Source organism: Oryzias latipes, chromosome 23, assembly GCF_053564925.1.
Source record: "Oryzias latipes strain Hd-rR chromosome 23, Olatipes_Hd-rR_3.1".
Taxonomy (NCBI): Eukaryota; Metazoa; Chordata; class Actinopteri; order Beloniformes; family Adrianichthyidae; genus Oryzias; species Oryzias latipes.
Window position 1 is genome coordinate 22,341,409 of NC_136259.1, and position 19,142 is coordinate 22,360,550.

General features: G+C 40.5%; 1 protein-coding gene across 8 annotated transcripts in view; it reads right to left on the minus strand.

Annotated features, from left to right (window-relative positions):
- Positions 1 to 19,142, minus strand: part of LOC101162257 (liprin-beta-1) — a 147,337-nt gene that overhangs the window by 16,485 nt on the left and 111,710 nt on the right. For 5 of the 8 annotated variants that reach the window (XM_078941958.1, XM_020714233.3, XM_078941957.1 and 2 more), the window contains exon 1: positions 4,285 to 4,493. The exons of the other annotated variants lie outside the window; for them this stretch is intronic. The gene's annotated coding sequence lies outside the window, so the exon portion shown is untranslated. Of the gene's footprint in view, positions 1 to 4,284; positions 4,494 to 19,142 lie in introns of those variants that run through there. 8 annotated transcript variants of the gene reach the window in all.

A 19,142-nucleotide genomic window follows, 5' to 3' on the forward strand; every position in this document is an offset into this window, starting at 1 on the left:
AAATATTTGAGACTTTAGTCTGCAGCCGAGTGGAGCCTTAACTCCATCCAGATGCACTGACAGGGCTATAGGAAGGAGGGGGCGTGTCTGAAACACAAATAAGATGAGATTACTTGACGGGTCCCTCAATAGTCTCTATGTAACAAACTTCTATTGGTGCCTCCTGCTCTAGGTCAGTTTTTCCAGCTGTGGTGCAGATGTGCATTTTACCGTCAGGGTTGAGGTTGAGCAGGTTCTAGAACAGCAGATGTGGAAAACAACACTATGATGGTTAAAGATCTGAGGCGGGAAGTCACAGGTAACATTCAAATCCTAAAAATGTTATCACTTTTTAGTCCACAACTGAAGTGGTTTTAACAGAACGTCAAGGCAGAACATGAGAGTTAAAGAAAATAGAACGACAATGAAGCCTGGCTGGTTCTGTATTCGTAGTTTCTGCTCTTCGCCTGATAATAGAGGGGGTTGATTAAAGGCAAATTTACATGGTCTCCCTCAAGCGGGTTCATACGGGCCTTAAGGGAAAGACACATCTGCACCCCCGCTAAGACCCAGCCGCTCCCCTCTATGGGTCCAGACAACCCAAACCCTCCAGCACCCATCGGGGTGACCAACTTTTCTTGTTCATAACTTTTATAAACAGCATGTCAAGGAGCAGCCAGAGTCTGGTTTGAGAACCTCAGAATTTCATGTCTGCTTTTTTGCAGATGATGATCTGCTGGATTAATCCTTGTGCTTTTTCTAGGCACTTTAACGTTGGGAGTTGGGTCATCTAGACCCACTAGACAGCGCTCGGAACCTTTTTTCTTCAATGATTTGTGATCTTCACTGGTGTCCATGGATTACATGAAATCTTTCCACCTTTATCCACCTTTGTCATGGTAGGGATAACACCTCAAAGTAAGGGTGGGGTCATCTGGACCCCACCCTTACTTTGAGGATAGCACAAGCCATCAGCCACCCAGGAGAAATTGGAACTGCTCCTCATCCAGAGAGAGGAGGTTCAGTTTTCAAAAACATTTATCAAACTTGACTTAAGTTTGACCACATTACCTTTGATTCAAGCCTTTTGTTTCCTCTCTAGCCTTTATATCTATAAAAAAATGCGTTGTTGTCATAAATGTTGGTCATTCCCCACAGTTTCACTGTAAAGGATATTTTAGGCTCCCCCAAAACGTCTGAAAAAGCTGACAAGAACTAAAATGAGAGTCTGGAAGTCAGTGGTGTGTTAAGGCAAAGCCCCCCTCAAACACTTCTCTTTTGTTTACCCTTTCCCCCCCCACAGACTGCTCCTCTGGACTTTTCCGTCTGCCCTCCTGAGGGCTCAGATCGTTTCACACAAAAACAGCCACTTCCATTTTAAAGAGGACTTTCATTTCTATGTGGTCACACGGATGCACAGCACAAACAAGTCTTTGTCTTTCAGAAGCTCACATGGTCAAATTCTAACCCTGATCCCAGGTTATTGCAATTTTTCCACGTGGCCCTGAATGCATCACAGACACAAATCACATAGAAAGGGTAACACACACAAAAAAATAAAGACAGTAGCTGGAAGAAATGAGCAAGATATCCCAGCAAAGCCAACACAAACAACATTTATTTGCTTTTGTTATCAAGATCTTAAGGATCTCAGGATGTCTTATGTTACAGCCACAAGCTTTAAAGAAGTTCTCAAAAGATAAGGAGGGTTTAAGTCCCTGCAATGAACGAGCTGAATCAATAAACAGCGATGAAACGGAGGTCATCCTCACGCACAGGAAGACCTTCGCTGGGTCCCGTCAGGAAACGCTTCCTGGCGTTCTGAAGAACCGTCTTCCTGTCATCGCGGCACTAACTGCTGAGGAGCCAGAAAACTCAACCTCATCAGCTCCGAGGATTTAATCGTCTGGAGCCGCGCTCATTTAACCCACATGTACTGAGTGAACGTTTTAATCTAATTTCACAGATATGCAACCATCCCTGTAAATCAAGTGGCTGTAAAGCGTCGCCTCCCTTCTTTCTAAACACACGACTGCAAAAGGACGGCACAAAGAATGCCAAGAATGTAAACTCCAGGAGATGGAAGAGAGCTCCTTTCATTTTGGAACCAGAGATTAATAATTCCACTAGTGATGAGAATCTTCACATTAATAAAGCTGGATTAAAAACGTCTGGGAACTAAAGTGTGGGAACCAAATGAAAAACAATGATGGTTAAATTATTCATTCGTCTGCATTAATAAACATTTTTGGGGTCATTGAATTCAGAGAACGCCCCAAGACTATTATGAACAAAATGAAAAAGCTTTTTGTTCATCCAAATAAAACTTTAAAGTGGTACTTTGTGGGGTTTTTGACGCGATAAACAATAGTGATTTAGTACTAATGAACATTTAGTCAGTAAAAAACACGGCCATGAACGTGCTCTTATAAGCCAACATGTTGACTTTCATAAACATTTTTTCCTTCAGTTTCTATTTTTGTTTTCATTTTGAGTCATTGAATGCTTCATTGTGTCGGGTGCAGGGGGTCAGAGGGCATTTATAATTTCACTTTTAATTGTCTGTAAAGATTGCGTTTTCTTGGATTGCCAACTAGGAAGGAAGTATTGGTTTTACTGTTAAATGATGTGACAATATTTCATGTTTGGTCTTCTTAATAAAGTTATGAAATAAATATTATTTTACTATTTCAGCTTGAACTTTTACCTTCCCATCACTACTGCTTTTAGCCAGAGTCATCCTCTGTCTAAAATGTCAAATCACTCCTCAATTTAGCAATAAAATCCAGAAACATGATCAAACAAATTCAAAAACTTGACATTTCTTTCACCAGTAAAGTCATATTTTTGTATCACAGCTGGATTTTAAAGTATTTTATGAAAGAAAGTATTCCCAAAACAACGGGGAGACAAAAAAATGTTTATCTCTGTTGTTCTACTTCATACTAGCATTAAAGGTCAACACACAATGAAAAAAAGAATGGAAATTAACAGTAGTGTTATGGATAAATCATTACTGCTCCAAAAGTGCAGAAGCTAAAGCTTCAGTCCAAACTTTGGACCTTCTTTATCCACATGGTGGGATCATTTTACTCTGGAGTCCCACCTTCAAATATGAAATCTGAAACACTGTGACTACATTCAGTGTAGGAGTTTGTCTGATTACTGGAAGAATGAATAATAATAAAGTAAAAAACAGTCGTATTTCTATATGTATCTTTCTTTTACTTTTTACTTTTCAACCTCCTGGCCTGGCATTTCTTATATAAACTCACATTCTCAGAGTCATTTTTACACATAAATGGAATTAATCAAATCAAAACGCTGTCAAAGGAGATGCATTCCTGACCCTACCAGGTGTTTTTCAACTCACAAGGTCTGAGTGCCAGCGGAAAACTCCAGAAAATATCCCCAAAAATAAAAAAAATAGATCATTTAATAACTGTATCCAACCGTTCAGAGGTCAGTTTTTCTATTTAAAAATCCAAATAAATAATCAATCAGTGTCTTAAATAGACAGCTGGAGATAGTCTTTATGAAATGCAGCAACTTGTACTATAACCTTTGATCAGAGAGTTTGATTTTTACGTCATACACATCTGAAAAATACATTAGGTTTGTTTCTTTTTTTAAACGTCTTCTGGTTTGATGACTTTTCCATACAGGATCTTTTTTTGGGTGAACGTTTCCTGTCTGTCCTTTCATAACAAAGGCCTCTTCACCTAGTCACACCTGCAGTGTGATTGAGTGTCTTAAATCTGAATGCTATTAGGAGGAAACTCATTAGCTTTTGCAGGGTGTGTCCTTCCTCTTTTGAGCTTCAGAACTAACCCTAAAAAATTCAAAGAGTAATGGCTAAAACTTTGAAATGTGACGCTTTTCTAACATTTCTGGGGTCACTAGTATAATTTTTGGATTATTTACACAAAACTGCAAAAAAATCGTTTAAATCTTAGCAAACACAATTTAAGATTTTATAGCAAAAAGTCAAATTATTATTTTCTTTTACATACAGAATGATCCATTTTTGAAATATTCAGGATTACATTTAAAAAATGGCTTAATAGTTATTTCCTATACTTTAATACAAAACTATAATTGAAATAAACATTTTACAAAAACACAAAAAGTTAGTGAACTGAATTGTATATCACAATGAATGTTTTGTTTTGTTTTTAAGAGTTAGCAACATTAAGGTTATAGAATTAGCTAAAAAGTTTAGTAAATCATGGACATCCGATAAAAACTAATACTTTTTAGTTTGAAAAAGCTACAAAAAATCAATAAAATCTTCCGTAAACTTACTGCTTTTCGATGGGAAAACGTTCAGAAATGGCCTTGCGCTCGTTTGGAAGCTTATTCCGACGACTTAAAGCACTTTTTAGCGGAGCTTCATAATTGGAGCTCGGCTTCCCAATGAATATGTCCGAAAAGAGACGTTTTTCGTTCAAACTGAAGGACCCTCAAAGCGGCGTCAAGATGGACATGCGCAGTTCACACAGGAAGCTAGCCCTTCAGGATAAAAGCACAGGGTGGCGTTTTACTTTGAATTTCATGTGCGTCCAAAATATTTAGCAAGTTAAAAACAACTTTCACTGAATAGGATTCAATTAATTTAAAAAGTTAATTTAAATCTTGTGAATTAATAAAATAGATACCTTAAGAATATCTTAAACAATCAAAATAGCAAATAAAACTTAAACAAAAGAATGATTGCAATTTTCATGTTAATTACCCTCTCTTGTAAATAAAGGGAAAATGTTTTTGACCAAATCTACTACATGCATTTAAGAGAGGGTTGCTATTAGCCAAACCAATTTATAAATCAAAACTGAGGAAAAAAACAACGTTTATGTCCTTTGTTGCTTTTTCTTCTCAGTTCACTGCAGGAAAGATCAGCAGCTCTACAGCAGATTTATCAGTGGTATTGTGTTTACTGGCAAAACACTAAACCAGTTTTATTTTGTTTTATAAATTCTCAATTAGATTTCAACTTTGACACAATCCAAATAAACGTAAACCAATTTATCGGTGCTCAAATCACAAGCGAATTATGTTTGGTTTGTTAAAAATAATAAATTAAACTGAAGAAAGATGGAACTTTTGTGAATACATTTGGAGTAAAAACATTCAATTACAAACTATCATAAAAAGATAAATCAATCCATAAATATACTAAATATATGTTGGATTTCTTTCTTTTTAAATCCAGCTTCAATCTATGAAATTGTGCGTTAATCTCAGTGACTGTTATGACTGGAGACAAAACAATAAACCTTTTTTTTTTTCAGTTTAAACATTTATAAAAATGTAGGGATGTCAATCATTTGTCTGCACACGTGTAACACTGTTAAACTTTTAAGAATTCAAGACTAAACATCTGCAGCACAATAGTCGACCTCTGATCGGAAGGTTTGGTTCCACTGAACCCTAATTTTCTCCTGGTGGTTACAGGTTAGCTCCCTGTTAGGCAGCAGAGCCTCCATCAGTGTATAAATGTCTGTTTGCATCTGTGAAGGAAGTGCTTTGGGCCTTGATAAGCGTGGAAAAGTGCTATATAAGTAACATTTACATCTGTACATTAAGATAAATAGTGTTGACGTTTTTAATGAACAGCAAGTCAGGGAGGGGTCAATGGGAGACAGGAAGACTGTTAGAAGGATCAGGGTTGGGCTGTCCTGGAGGTGTGTTTTATGGAGATTTGTGAAAAATGTAAATTTGTGTTACTTTTATGTGGATAGAAAACAGTCTTGAAGCTTATCCAACACATCATTTGTAAAGAACGGGTCACATGAAGTTGAATAATTTTTTTTTTTTTTTTTTTTTTTTTTTTTAACTTGTCCTGTCCAACAGCTAGGCAAACAGATGAGAGCTGAGGGCCTCTTGTGTTGGACATATTTTATTTTAACAAGAGGGGTTATTCATCTTCAGACAAACCAAAGGTATGTCTGAATAAACCCCTTTTGTAACTGAGGCCAAACTTTATTAATTTCAATCATGTTTGAGAATCTTTGGTGTTGGACCGGACGGAAAAGGAAAGAGGGGAAGAAGAGAGAGGGACGTTAGGGAGAGGGGGGGGTAGGAGGGTGATAATCGGAGGGGAAAGGGGGTAAGACCATGAAGCAGCATAGAGCAGACAGACTTACTGGTTGTTTATCGTTACGGTACGGTTCAAATGTAGTACAAAAAGGGCGGGGCCTGTTCACACACACTCAAATATTATCAACACACCTGCTAGCCGCAAAAATGTCCACATGTCAACATGCACACAAAACAGATAGTGTTCACGAACGCATACCTATGCCTTTAAACCAACTAGTGTGAAATCTTTCATTCATTCAATCATGCAAACTATTAGTGCAAAGGTGAGCCAACACCTGTGCTCAGGTGAGTGTTTATGTTCTTCTAAAATGGATGGTGGAATGTGAAAAGAAGGAGGAGGAGCGCCCAGCCACCCCCACACCCACACCCCCGCCGCAGCAGCAGCGGCAGCCGGAATTCCCCCAACGCCACACGGGAACAGGCAGGGAACAACCGCCCCCCGGGCGACCAAGACCGCCACCCAGGCCAGGGCCAGCAGGACCGCCGCGAGACCCCCAGAGCCAGAGAGCAGGGAGGCGCAGAGGGAAAGAGAGCGCCGCCCCAGCCCAGCCAGGAAAGCAGCCCCCCGCCGCGCCGGAAGAGCCCAACGCAGGGCCCCACCGGAGAGGGACGCCCACAGCCCCAGACGAGCACCCCACCACCACCCAGGAGTTCCGGGCATCCCCCCGCCCCGACCCCAGGTACGAGCCAGGACCCCCCAAGGGAGACCCGCTCCGCACTCCAGGCAGCCACCCACCCGGCCCACGGTTGGTCCAGGTAGGAGCAAGGCAGGGGCTCGCCGCCCCCGCCCAGGAGGGGGGAACCCCGGGGAAAAAAGGGCGGCCCACAAGGGGTGTTATAAATATGGCCCGACCAGGCTCGGCCATGTTGGAAGTTTGGCGGGGCCCAGCGCCCAGGGGCAAGGACCAGGACCCACCCCCCAGGGACACGAACACCCCCGGCTCTGGTGTAATATGAACCCCCCCACCGCGCGGAGAGAGCACCGCCGGGCCCAGGGAGCCGGCACCCAAGGGACACGGCCGCCATCGCCAAGGGGCCCACACCCCCCACCAGGGAAGGGGTAGGGGACAGATGGACCCAGGTCCCACCTTCCTTGTAAAATGTGTGCGCGTGTATGGGTGCTTGAGAGGGTGTTTGTGTGCATGTGTGTGTGTTTATGTTTGAATGTATATATTGAAGGGGGAGGGGTGTGTGTACTAAGGGGGGTGCAGTTAAAATTGGCGAGTAGGGCACTAAGGGGACATCTCCTGATTACTCACAGTGATGTCCCCTCACCCTCCACACCAAGGGGCCCTAAATGTCTAAGGTGCGGTTAAAATTGGCGGGTAGGGTGCCAGGAGGACATCTGCTGCTTGCTTGCAGTGATGTCCAAGCATCCCCCCTACCAAGGACCCTACATGTCTAAGGTGCAAATAAAACCGAAAGAGGGGGGGCCCACTCCATACGGCAACCATAGGAGGGGGGCCACTCCCAAGTAGCCCCCCCCCAAGGCGCATCGCAGGCTAGACCCCCCACCCCCTCACCCTAATATGAGGTTATATAAGGAAGGGGGTAAGTTGGGGACAGCTGGTAAACTGTCCCCCGGTGGTCAAACAGCCGTCCCCCAGCCCACCCCCAGCAAAGGGGCCAGGGCCACCCAGCCCAGGGGCCCACCCCCGGAGGCGCCGACACCCCAGGCCCGGCACCACCCACCCCACACAGAGAGAGAGGAGCCAGAAAGCGTCGCCCCCCCCCCCCCCCCCCCGGAGCAAGCCCAGGCCCCCACCCCCAGACGCCGGCCCTAGAAGAGCTCTGGTCAGGCCTCGACGGGATCGAGGAGGCCAACCGGCCGAGGCAACCACTGATTGCCTCAGCGGAGACCCCGACCCGTTAGCCCCCCCGACCCATACTAATAATGGGCCCCCCCTCCCCCCCAGAACGCCCCCCCACAGGACAGGGCCGACAAGCCCCCCACCCCACCCCACCCCAGACCCCGCAGCCGAAGCGGGTGACACCCAGAGCGACCGGGGGCCCCGAGAGGGTTGTCCCGTCCCGTCCCAGAGCCAGGGAAGGGCCGATCCCAGCCCCATGTGCAGATGGGCAGCCCATCCGGTGCCGCTGGGCCCCCCCCACCCGAGCAGGGCCCCCCGCCAACCCCCCCCAGCACAGGCAAAGGGACCACCCCCCCAAGCCAAGCCAGACCACCACCCCACCCCCCCACCACGCACCCCCACACCCAAGCCCAGAGGACCACGCAGCGCCCCAGCCCGCCCCACCCAGGCACCGGACCCGACCCCCCGACCAACGGAGCCCCCCACCGCCCCCGCCAGGCACCGGAAGCCCCGACCCCCACCCCAAACCACGGCAGAAGGGCAAGGAGCAGCGACGACCAAGCCCCCCACCCCCTAAGTCATGGAGTCAACCACAGGAGACCAGAGAGACTGAATTCTTTCAAAGTTACTTGAGCTTTGGGCTGACATTTTTTCCAAGCTGATATGATCAAACAGCAGATTTCTGTGTTGACTTATGTTTATATTTTTCTTGTTTTTTCAATTTATTAAAATAGTTTTTTTGGCAATACAAAGAGTTATGAAAATGATAGATGCTAATCCTTCTTCTATATCGATGGCACTCATGTCACCAAGCACACAAAGTGACGGTGAGGCAGTGATTGAAACCTTAAGCCAGACTGATAAATCGGCACATACCTGCTGCCAGAGAGCCTGGACAGGAGTGCAGAACCACAGTGCGTGCATGTAGCTGTCGGGTAGATTATTATCACAGTGCTCGCAAATGTCTGAGTTACTGAGACCCATCTTGAACATCCTTTGTCCAGTGTAGTAAATTCTGTGAAGAGTTTTGAGATGGATTAGCTGCAGATTTGGACTTTTTGTCAGTTTAAAGGTGTTTAGACAGAGTTCTGACCAGAAGCTTTCATCTGTGCTGATGCTCAAATCTGCATCCCATTTTTTTGTTGGAAGGGCAATATTGTTATCTAAATTACATAAAAGTTTGTATATTTTGGAGAGAGTTCTATTCATTGAAAAATTAATCAGAGTGGTAACTACATCAGGTAGCTTTAAATCGTCGTCTTTAATTTTATACTTTTTAGTAATACTTGATTTAAGTTGCTGATGTTCCAAGAAGTTATTTATTCCATGTTTGTCTTGAAGTTCCTGTGGAGTTATGAATCTTCTATCAATAATTACGTGCTCTAGTTGTTTTATGCCCCCTGCTTGCCAAGCTGGGAAGTGAATCATTTTTTTGTTAATAAGGATGTCCGGGTTGTTCCAGATGGGTGTCATTTTGCACGGTTGAATTGATGATTTTGATATTTTGAGAAATTCCCACCAGGCTGTTAAGGTGGCATTTATATTAATCCTTTTGAAACAATCCTGTTTTTTAACTGTTTGGCTAATAAATGGTAGCTGTGAAAGGTTGATCTTTCCACATAACGCCTGTTCCAAGTCTAACCATGAGTTGGTTTCTGGATTATTTTTTAACCATTTTAAGATATATTGTAATCTATTTGCAAGAAAGTATTTGTGGAAATTAGGTAGTTCTAATCCTCCACAGCTTTTTGCAGATTTTAAAGTTTTTAGACTAATTCTTGCAGGTTTGTTGTTCCATAGAAAGCTTGATATGGATGAGTCTAATGTTTTGAACCATTTTAATGGCGGTTGTGTGGGAATCATTGAGAAGAGATAATTAACTTTGGGTAAGATTTTCATTTTAACCGTGGCTACCTTGCCCATAAGGGACAGAGGCAGGTTGGTCCAGCGTGTTAGATCGTCCTGTATGCTTTTCAGTAATGGGGTGTGGTTTAGCTGCACCAGTTCTGATAGTTTGGGGGAAAAGTAGATACCCAGATATTTGATATTTCCTGTTTTAACTGGAATTGTGAGTCTTTGTTCCATATTCCTGTTGAGTGGTAATAAAACAGACTTATTCCAGTTAATGGAATAGTCTGATATGGAGGAGAATTCATTTATGATCATTGCTGTTTCATTTACAGATTGTAAATTCCTTAAAAACAGTAATATGTCATCCGCATAAAGACTAATTTTATGATGGCTGTGTTTGGTTTTTATTCCTATAATGCTCTCATTCTGTCTTATTGCTGCAGCTAAAGGCTCAATGAATATAGCAAAAAGAGAAGGAGAGAGTGGGCAGCCCTGTCTGGTTCCTCTTCCAAGAAAAAACCTGTTTGAAGTCTGTTTATTAGTTCTAACTGATGCATTGGGGTTGTGATATAATATTTTGATCCAATTGATGAATGCTTCTCCAAAACCAAACTTATGGAGGGCAGCAATAAGGAACTTCCAATTAACTCTGTCAAAGGCTTTTTCAGCATCCAGAGATAGTACCGTCATTTCCTGGTTTTCAATGGTGGCAAAGTCTATTATATTAACTAGTCTACGGACATTATCATCCGAGTGTCTGCCTTTGATGAATCCAGTCTGGTCGAAGTGAATTATGTGAGGAGTGATTTTTTTCTATTCTCTGTGCTAGTGCTTTGCAGATAATTTTTACATCTGCATTGATTAGAGAAATAGGGCGATAGCTTGAAGGACTAGTGGGATCTTTGTCTGGTTTTAGAAGAAGAATTATGTTGGCTGAGTTCATGTTAGGTGGCATTGATTGGCTCTCATTAATAGATGTGACAGTTTTATAAAATGTTGGTGCCAGTTGTTCCCAGAATTCTTTATAAAACTCAGCAGGAAAGCCGTCAGGCCCTGGTGCTTTACCATTGGGCATAAGTAACAGAGCTTCATGAAGTTCAGACAGCGAGAGCGGAGAATCTAAGTTTGTGATTTGATCCTCATTTAGCCTGGGTAGGTTTACATTATTAAGAAATGAGTCAATACTTTGCTTGTTGAATAAAATTTAATATAAACAGCTTGATGATTTTCTTCGTTTTCCTCCTGTTCTAAAGAAGCACTTCACCTCTGCACCTCTCTTTCTCCTCCCCGTCAACTCTGATTGTTGTAATTCTGTGTCTTTGCATGGAGTGTTTTCTGCTGCCCAGCACATTTTAGAAGAGTAAATAACTGTTCTGCACTCGATAATTTAACATTTTCTGTTGCAACACTGCAATTCCAGAGAAATGACATGTTGCATTTATGAGCTAGCTGCCTGTTTGCAGAATCAGAATTTTTTCATTCAGTTTGACAATTTGTATGTGGTTCAGGCTGAAATATGTGATTCTACAGGGTGTTTTGTGATTTGCTTGACAAGCTGCAATCACAGCATCAAAATTAAAATGTTCCATTTGGCACAAGCCTCCCAGTATTTCCTCTTTTTTTCCCTGGTTTGTTGTACTAGCTCCCAATCTGAATATTTGTTTTCAAACCTAGCCATGAAACTATCACATTTGTTTCTTGGTTTGTTTAGTTTTTAACGTTTTGATTTGGAGATGAAGTTTTATTTTGAAAGCTAAAAGGCTGCACAGCTGTTACAGGATTTTAAGGAACCGTTTCGTTTTCTGTAACCTCTAAAAATCTCCAGATGATCACGTCCACAGATGTAAACCTGAGGAATGATTTCATGAAAAAATGTCTCTTCAAAAAGGTGGAATTTCCACAATACTTTAATGTTATTGTTGTTGTTTTTGACAACATTTTGATATGTTTGATATAGTTATACTTAACTTTAGTTAATTATCTCTATATTTAATTAAGCAAATATGATTTGTTTTGTTTTACTTTTTGTCTTTTTAAACTATGCATTTCAGCATTTCTGTAATGAGTTTGATAAATGTGTCATTCTTTATTGCTTTGACTACAATGCTTGAAACAAATCAATCAAATCAAATCAAATCAAATATGAAGAACAAATGTGGTCATTTCTATGATTGAAAGACATTTTGAACCCTCATTGACACAAGCTTTGCATGGTTGCTATGGCGACCTTTCTTAAAGGGCAGATTCACCTGCTCAATTTTAAAGATCCACTCTGATGAAAATGGCATTTTTGGTGTTTATACGTTCTTGGAGCCTTTATTTGATGATGGAACATTACGTTTAAAATTGCATTTCTGAGTATTTTTTTATTCAAATCATTTGACAAAGATCGTATTTGTTATGTAAAAAATAGGCTGAGCAGGCCGCGAGCTCCCTGCTCTGCTTCATTCATCCACTAGTCGACGACTAGATCGGCGTACATCTTTGTTTTCCTCGTCTGAGCTGACATCTAGATCAAAACTTTACCTCTGGACAGATAATGTGAGGTTGGGGGTGCGAGGGGTTGTAAGCTAGCGGTGTTAACAGAGAGGTCTCAGCAACGTGGAGGGGAAAGGGGGTGGGGTTGCTCTGCGGCAATGGTCTCATCCACTACTCTTCTACTGAGCTCCTGCCACTCTGCAGAAACCATGTTCTAGAAAACAGCACAGGCTTCTTGATTTTGCCTAAAAATTGTATTAGCTTTATTAAAAGATCGCTGGGAAAATGTTAAAATAGATCAAAAATGGTTCTTCAAAACATTTATCAGCTGTAACCAAATTTTACAAATTTGAAAAATATTAAGAAAGTCTAGTTTGGATTGAAATTTAAGGGGAAAAAAAGGTTGCAGTAACCAGAATGGAGAGCGGTCCCCTTTATTCTGAAGGCCTGGACCACAATTAGAGGCTGTTTTACACTTAGTGAGATCAGATAAAAGCAAAGTGTGGCTGGAGATGTTAGAGTAGCAAATCACAGGATCCGGAGTGCAAATTAAAAGCCCAGTCTTTTAACTCTAAAGGTCTTATTCATTTTCAGAAAAATTACCTGTAAAAAAGAAAACACCTTCAGACAGCTCAACCAGCAGGGGGCGTTGGAGGCTTTTGTTTTCCCAGCTCTTCCATACAGAAGAGCCCTGACTTAAATAAGTGGAGGTTGATGTGATGTAACAGACAGGAGCGCAAAAATAACCAAAGGAGGTTTGACTAAAGTCTGGAAAAAACAGCAACAGGCAGCATTTCGGCTCTTGATTTAACGTCAGTAAACATGCTGGCTGCTTTGCTGAGGAACAAGGTGATAATGGAGCTGCAGCCTACAGTGCAGCATAATGACTGTGTGCTAAGATTAAGCCTGCACTCCCACTGGCCGCTATAAAGAAACATCTGTACTTTCTTGTAACGTCTGGTTACCCATAGTTGGAACATGTATCTCTTTGTGAAGCCTTTTCTTCAGCTGCATTTAAATATCAATGCATTTTCAGAGGGCGGGGGGGGGGCTGACAGTTATTATTATTTCTCTGCGAGTGGATGAAGATGGAAGTGGATCAGAGGGTTTAGTCAAGTGGATGAGAGCCAGATTAATGGAGTGGACGAGCTTCGGACTTCAATTTAAGATCAGACTCAACACAAGTTTGTACTTTGTTGTTGTGCTGCTGCTCTGGTCTGCATTACGTTTGGGAAACATTTACATCCCAGTTTTATTTTTTACCTTTTTCTTTGGTGCAGCTAAGAATCTGCAGTAGTCCTGGACTGCAAGGACCAGATTGTTTTGGCAATTCTGTCTTACTCTGCATTTGAGCAAAAATTTTGCACTTACTCAGAAAATGTAACAGAATTTGCAAAAAAATTCCCGGTAAAAATTAACAATACACTAAAAGAAAAATGACATCACACTCATCCCCGCCGCTCACGCCGCAGACCTCAGGCCGCTCTGCTCTGCCGCTCCTGATGCTCCTGCTGTGAGGAAGACGATGAAACATCTGGATAAAAAAACTTTTTCTAAGGTAACTGAATAAACATGCTTCTGTTTTGAATAAAACTCAAACAAAGAACAATCAAAAGATCTCAAACTTAGTAAATGTCAGTGACCATCCCAGCAAAACAAAACAGAAACAAAAAATAATAATCATGCTTACAATAATTGAAGGTGCAGTTAACAAAGGTTATTTTTTTATATACAGCAGCATTTCTTCTTTCTATTTTTGTTTGCACTCTTTTAAAATGTAAGTTTCTAAGTTTATTATTAATATGACGCCTTAAAATGACCTTAAAACGAGGCGCCGTACAATAAAAGCGTGTTATTTGCAGAGTTTCTTTTTCTGTTTGGACAGTTACTGTTTTTGCTGTGATGCCGGGTCTCGGCCACCGTTTCATAGCTTCTGTTTAAATCTATTAAAGCTCCAATAGAAGAACAAGTATAGCAAAATTTGGAAAAGATGCTCGTATTGAATAAACTTCATTAAAAAACATGAAGTTTAGGAAACCTTTGGATCAACATGAGACTGAAACGTGTGGTTTTTTTTCCAGGAACAGAGCCTGGACATCTGACGTTCAATCTGCCACTTTAGTTTTTAAAGTGATTAAAAATGTAAAAGTTTTAAAAGTTTATCAGTTGTAAATAAGGCTAAAATAAAAGGACAAATTCCTGCAAAAGACATAACAGGACTCTGTTTTTCTCAAACACAGCACAAGATCTCAGAACCATCTGTGAGGTCACAGGTCACCGGCAAATGATGATGTTTCCTAGCAACCGGTGGACTTATCCTTAACCTGAAGCCAGAAAGCACAAGACGATTCCCCAAAATGAGACCACCAACCCTGAAATGCCCTCAAACGCAGCTTTGAACTCCTCATCTCCATGGGAAGACTCCTCCTCCTCTCAAGATCAGACAGATGCTGATTTATTTTAAGATTTTCTGCCAGCTCACAGACGGCTGTGACCTCAGTGTCTGTCAAGCTGGATACTCCTTTTCACCTAATTTAAAGACTCACTCCAATGAAAATTGTGTTTTTAACATCTTCTTGTGGCATTTGGGGGAGGGGGGGATAATGGAGGACATCTATAAAGAAAATAAAGCTCAAAATTGCATTTCTGAGTAATTCCTTCTTTTAAACCGACGTGGAAAAAAAAGCCAGTTAAAAAAAAAGAAGAATTTATGACCTAAAAAATAACCAGGATCCTTGGTACAAGCTCTTTGCTTGGAGGGGAATGGGGGGCGGGATTGCCCTGCACCAACAGTCCCGGCCAAAGTTCAGAGGCAAACTTCTAATGAACTACTGCCACTCTACAGAAACTATATCGTAGAAAACGACACAGGTTAGCTGATTTAATGCCATCACTAACTCATCCACTTACTGTTCTCAGCACTGTTGTCACTTTAAACTGCCACTTTAACCATCTCATTGCTCTCTGCACTGTTTTAGACTACTGTTATTCTTCTTATTATTGCTGTCTTTTTATCTATTTTTTAAGTCGTTATTTATTTATTTTTTATATGCTGCTTGCACTGTGGGGTGAGAGGAAAGCAATTTCATCTGTGCTGTATGTCTTTATGGATGCAGTACATTTGACAATAAAGCCGACTTTGACTTTTTGACTTTGACTTTGATTTGGGGTAAAAACAGCATAATCAGAATTAAACTGGGAACACTTTGAAAATAAATCAAGAGAGGATCATAAACTTAGAGAAGCTTGGTTTCACAGGACGAAAAAGAAAGGGATCTTTAGTTTATTTCTCTTAAAGGCTTGAAAAATCTAAACCAAGCAAAACAAGGATTAAATCCATTCAAACTTCTGGAGTTTCTTTGTTGCTTGAAAATGACTTCGGTCAAAGGAATAATGTCACTCGGCACTAATTAGTTGTTGCATAATAATGTCCTAAGGAGGTATTTAGCTTAACAAAATTAAAACACTAAAACATTTTGGTGCTTGGGGTTTTCTGGACTTTTGGAGTCTGTTTTTCTGCTTGCAGGATTCACTTAAGTGATCGCACAAATGAACATCATGACACGCATTCCTCTGAGGCTGAGAGTGCAGAAGCAAATCTGAACATCTCATCATACAGCAATCAAAGCATTAAAGCCATATTACCGCTTTTAACGACTTCTTTGGTGTTTTTATGACCCGATGGCTCCTGATTCTGAAACTTTAGTCTGATTACTTCTTGAGAAATTAAGGTTGTACAAGTTTTTTCCCAGCAGGACGTTGACATTCTGCCTTCATAAATTGTTCTGCCAAGTCTCTAAAGGTGATAACCCAAAGCACTCAGCAGATTTGTGTGGTCATGGCAACATCGTTGCTTAGAGGCACCTATAGAAGCCTAAAATTATTTGTGATGCTTTTGTTTGGTGGAAAAGCTAAGAAGGACTGATGTAAAGTTGTTCTGCTTTCAGTTGACTACCACTTCTGGCGTGGCATTTTGGAAATATGTGGTGGTGGAAAGAGAAAGTACCTGCTGCGATATCCTGTTCATGGTCAAATGTTTTCAGGATCAAGCTCTGCCATGTTTTATTTTTTTCTGCTGCTGAGCCTCTCGCTAAAAAAAAAAGGTTATAGCGATCAATAGTCAATCAAAACACAGGAAATAAACATCACCTTTGGTCATTTTGCCAAAAAGATGTGAGTGAAGTCTACTGATATAAAGTTTTTGAGCGAAAGGTTGTATCTGACCTTTCGGTAAACAAAAACAGAGTTCATCCGGTCCAAGTCTCACAGCTTTTAACACTCTTGTCTGAAAATGATGCATAAGTCCACTTCTTCCTCCTTCCATAAAAGCCTTTAAACCTTCTTATTGTGTGTATATAACTGCAGCAACTCGCCTTCTTTTGTGAAATACAGGAGGAGGAAAACAAGTTGAAATAATAAGATTATTGATCCCTTCTCAAGAGTCTCAAATGAGACGGAACCATTGGGTTTTTTTCACTGGCGTGGCCAACAGAAAAACAAACTGGGAAAACAAAATAGCACATTTTAATTTCTGTTGGAAAAACTCAGCCAAAAGTTACCTAAATATGCGTTAAATTTCATGGTATTTCATCACAATGTTGTCTAAACTTCTGCATCCAGCATGGCTTATCTGCAGCTTAAGAGAAGAGGTTGATGGATTTTCATGTGTTGCAGATGAAAAGGAGATAAAACCAAGATTGACACTGTTCAGAGAGACAATCCACTTCCTCTTTTAGCATTGCTGAAAGCGATCCCTTCATTAGTCAAGAGTCACCGTGGAGGATGATCAGGAGATCCCATGTTTTCGTTGAATCAACACTCATTCTGACAGGCAGGTAATTAATGAGAAGAGTTTGTTTGGTGACATTCATCAGAGCATCATTACTGCAAACATCTCTGATCCACTTGTAGAAATATTTTTAGCAAATTTCCTTGAAATCCTGTTAGAGTCCCAGTCCGATCCTCTTTTGAGTTATTTTAAATAGTGCTGTCATCATTCATTCATCGAGACCTGTAATTAATGAATCTAATTAATCTATTCTTAATATAACCTAATAATTGCTGTTAAAAACAAAACTAAAAATGTGGCTTTATGAAGGTTTTTTTTTATAATACCTAACTTAGTGTCCATTATCAGAAATGGGCGGACTTCGCCAAAACAAATGTCACATTAATTTATATTAACAGAGAACTCGTTGGGACAGGATTCCTTACATAATAGCCAATAGTTAAAGATTAAAAATTGAATTAACTGATGTAAAAAAATTTATCAATTGAAATTAATGCAATATTTTAACATCCCTAATATTTCAAGCATTCCCGGTAGTCTTTTAATGATTATTACACAATTTTTAGGCAAAATCAAAATACCTTTTCTAGGAGATGATTAGAAATGTACCTCTGGGATTTGGGCGGGATCGTTGGTGGATCGTTTCAATGGGGTGGGTCTTTAAAACACACGTGGCACTGTTATTCTCATTTGATGACTAGACATACTGGGCTCATCCAAAGCTCTCAAAAGTCATTCAGACTTCCTTTCCAGTCCCATCTGCTCTTCAGCTGCAAATGCACCCCCAGAAAAAGAAACACACCATCAGTAGCCTGTGGTTCCGACACACTGAGCCCCCTGACACGCTGCAATTACTCTGCAGTTGTCAGGACACTAATGATAAATCTGTGGCTGCTTTTACACTCAAGTATGGAGGAAAGCCAGAGGAGCATTAAGAGGCCAGAAGCCTTAAATGAGCCACAAAGTGACAATCTGAAAGGTCAACTAAAGACATTTGTAACCGTTCTATGGCGGCAATGTGGGGAAACAGAGCAGAACATCAGTCTGACAACAACAATGTGACTGTTTTCTTCAAAAAGAACATTATTTATTCTGTAATTTTCTGTAAATGTACACGGTTTCTTTAAAGTTTTGTGTGATTCAAACATGAAACTGTTAATTCTATTGTCTTGAACACATTTTCTTATTCCTTGTTAAATCTATGACAACCCTATTTTTAGTTTAATCCTAATTTTGTAATTTGTGCATATTTTATTCCTAGATGTGTACATATAATACTATGTAATTTATGCCTAATCCAAACTATGGATTTTTAGTTCAAATTCTTACTGTAAAATGTACGCCTAATCCTGACCATAGTTATTTAGTTTTAATCCTAATTGTCCATTTTATGACAAATCCTAACAAAAGATTTTAAGATCTAACCCTAAATGTATATTTAATACCTACCACTACCCTTGTTGTTTTTTTAGATTTAATCCCACATTAGATAAATTATACCAAACCGTGGAAGGTTTATGTCTAATCATTTGTCATCTCTGCAAAATCTATATTCATGGATATTTGGATCAAATGCTATCTATGCTTGTAACCTTTGTGCTATCCTAAGCACTTTAACATTGGGAGTTGGGTCATCTAGACCCACTAGACGGTGCGCTGAACCCTTTTTTCTTCAATGATTTGTGATCTTCACTGGTGTCAATGGATTACATGAAATCTTTCCACCTTTATCCACCTTTGTCATGGTATGGAGAACACGTCAATGCAAGGGTGGGGTCATCTAAGATAGCACAAGGGTTAATGACTAACTGCAATAAAAAAAAAAGATTTAATCTTAACTGTGTAAATCATGACTAATCAAACCCTGCTTTTTTTAATCTAATTCTAAATTTTTATTTTGTGCCAAATTCTAACCTTGGTTATTTAAATCAAACCCTACTGTGTCATTTATGCCTAATCCCAACCTTAGAACTGTATGTCTAATCCTTTGTCATTTATCCTTAATCCTAACCAGGAACATTTAGATCAAATGCCAACTATGCAATTTATGACTAATATTAACCATTTATATTTTAATTTATTTTTAAATTTGTAATTTATGAATAATCCCAACCATGTTTATTTAAATCTAG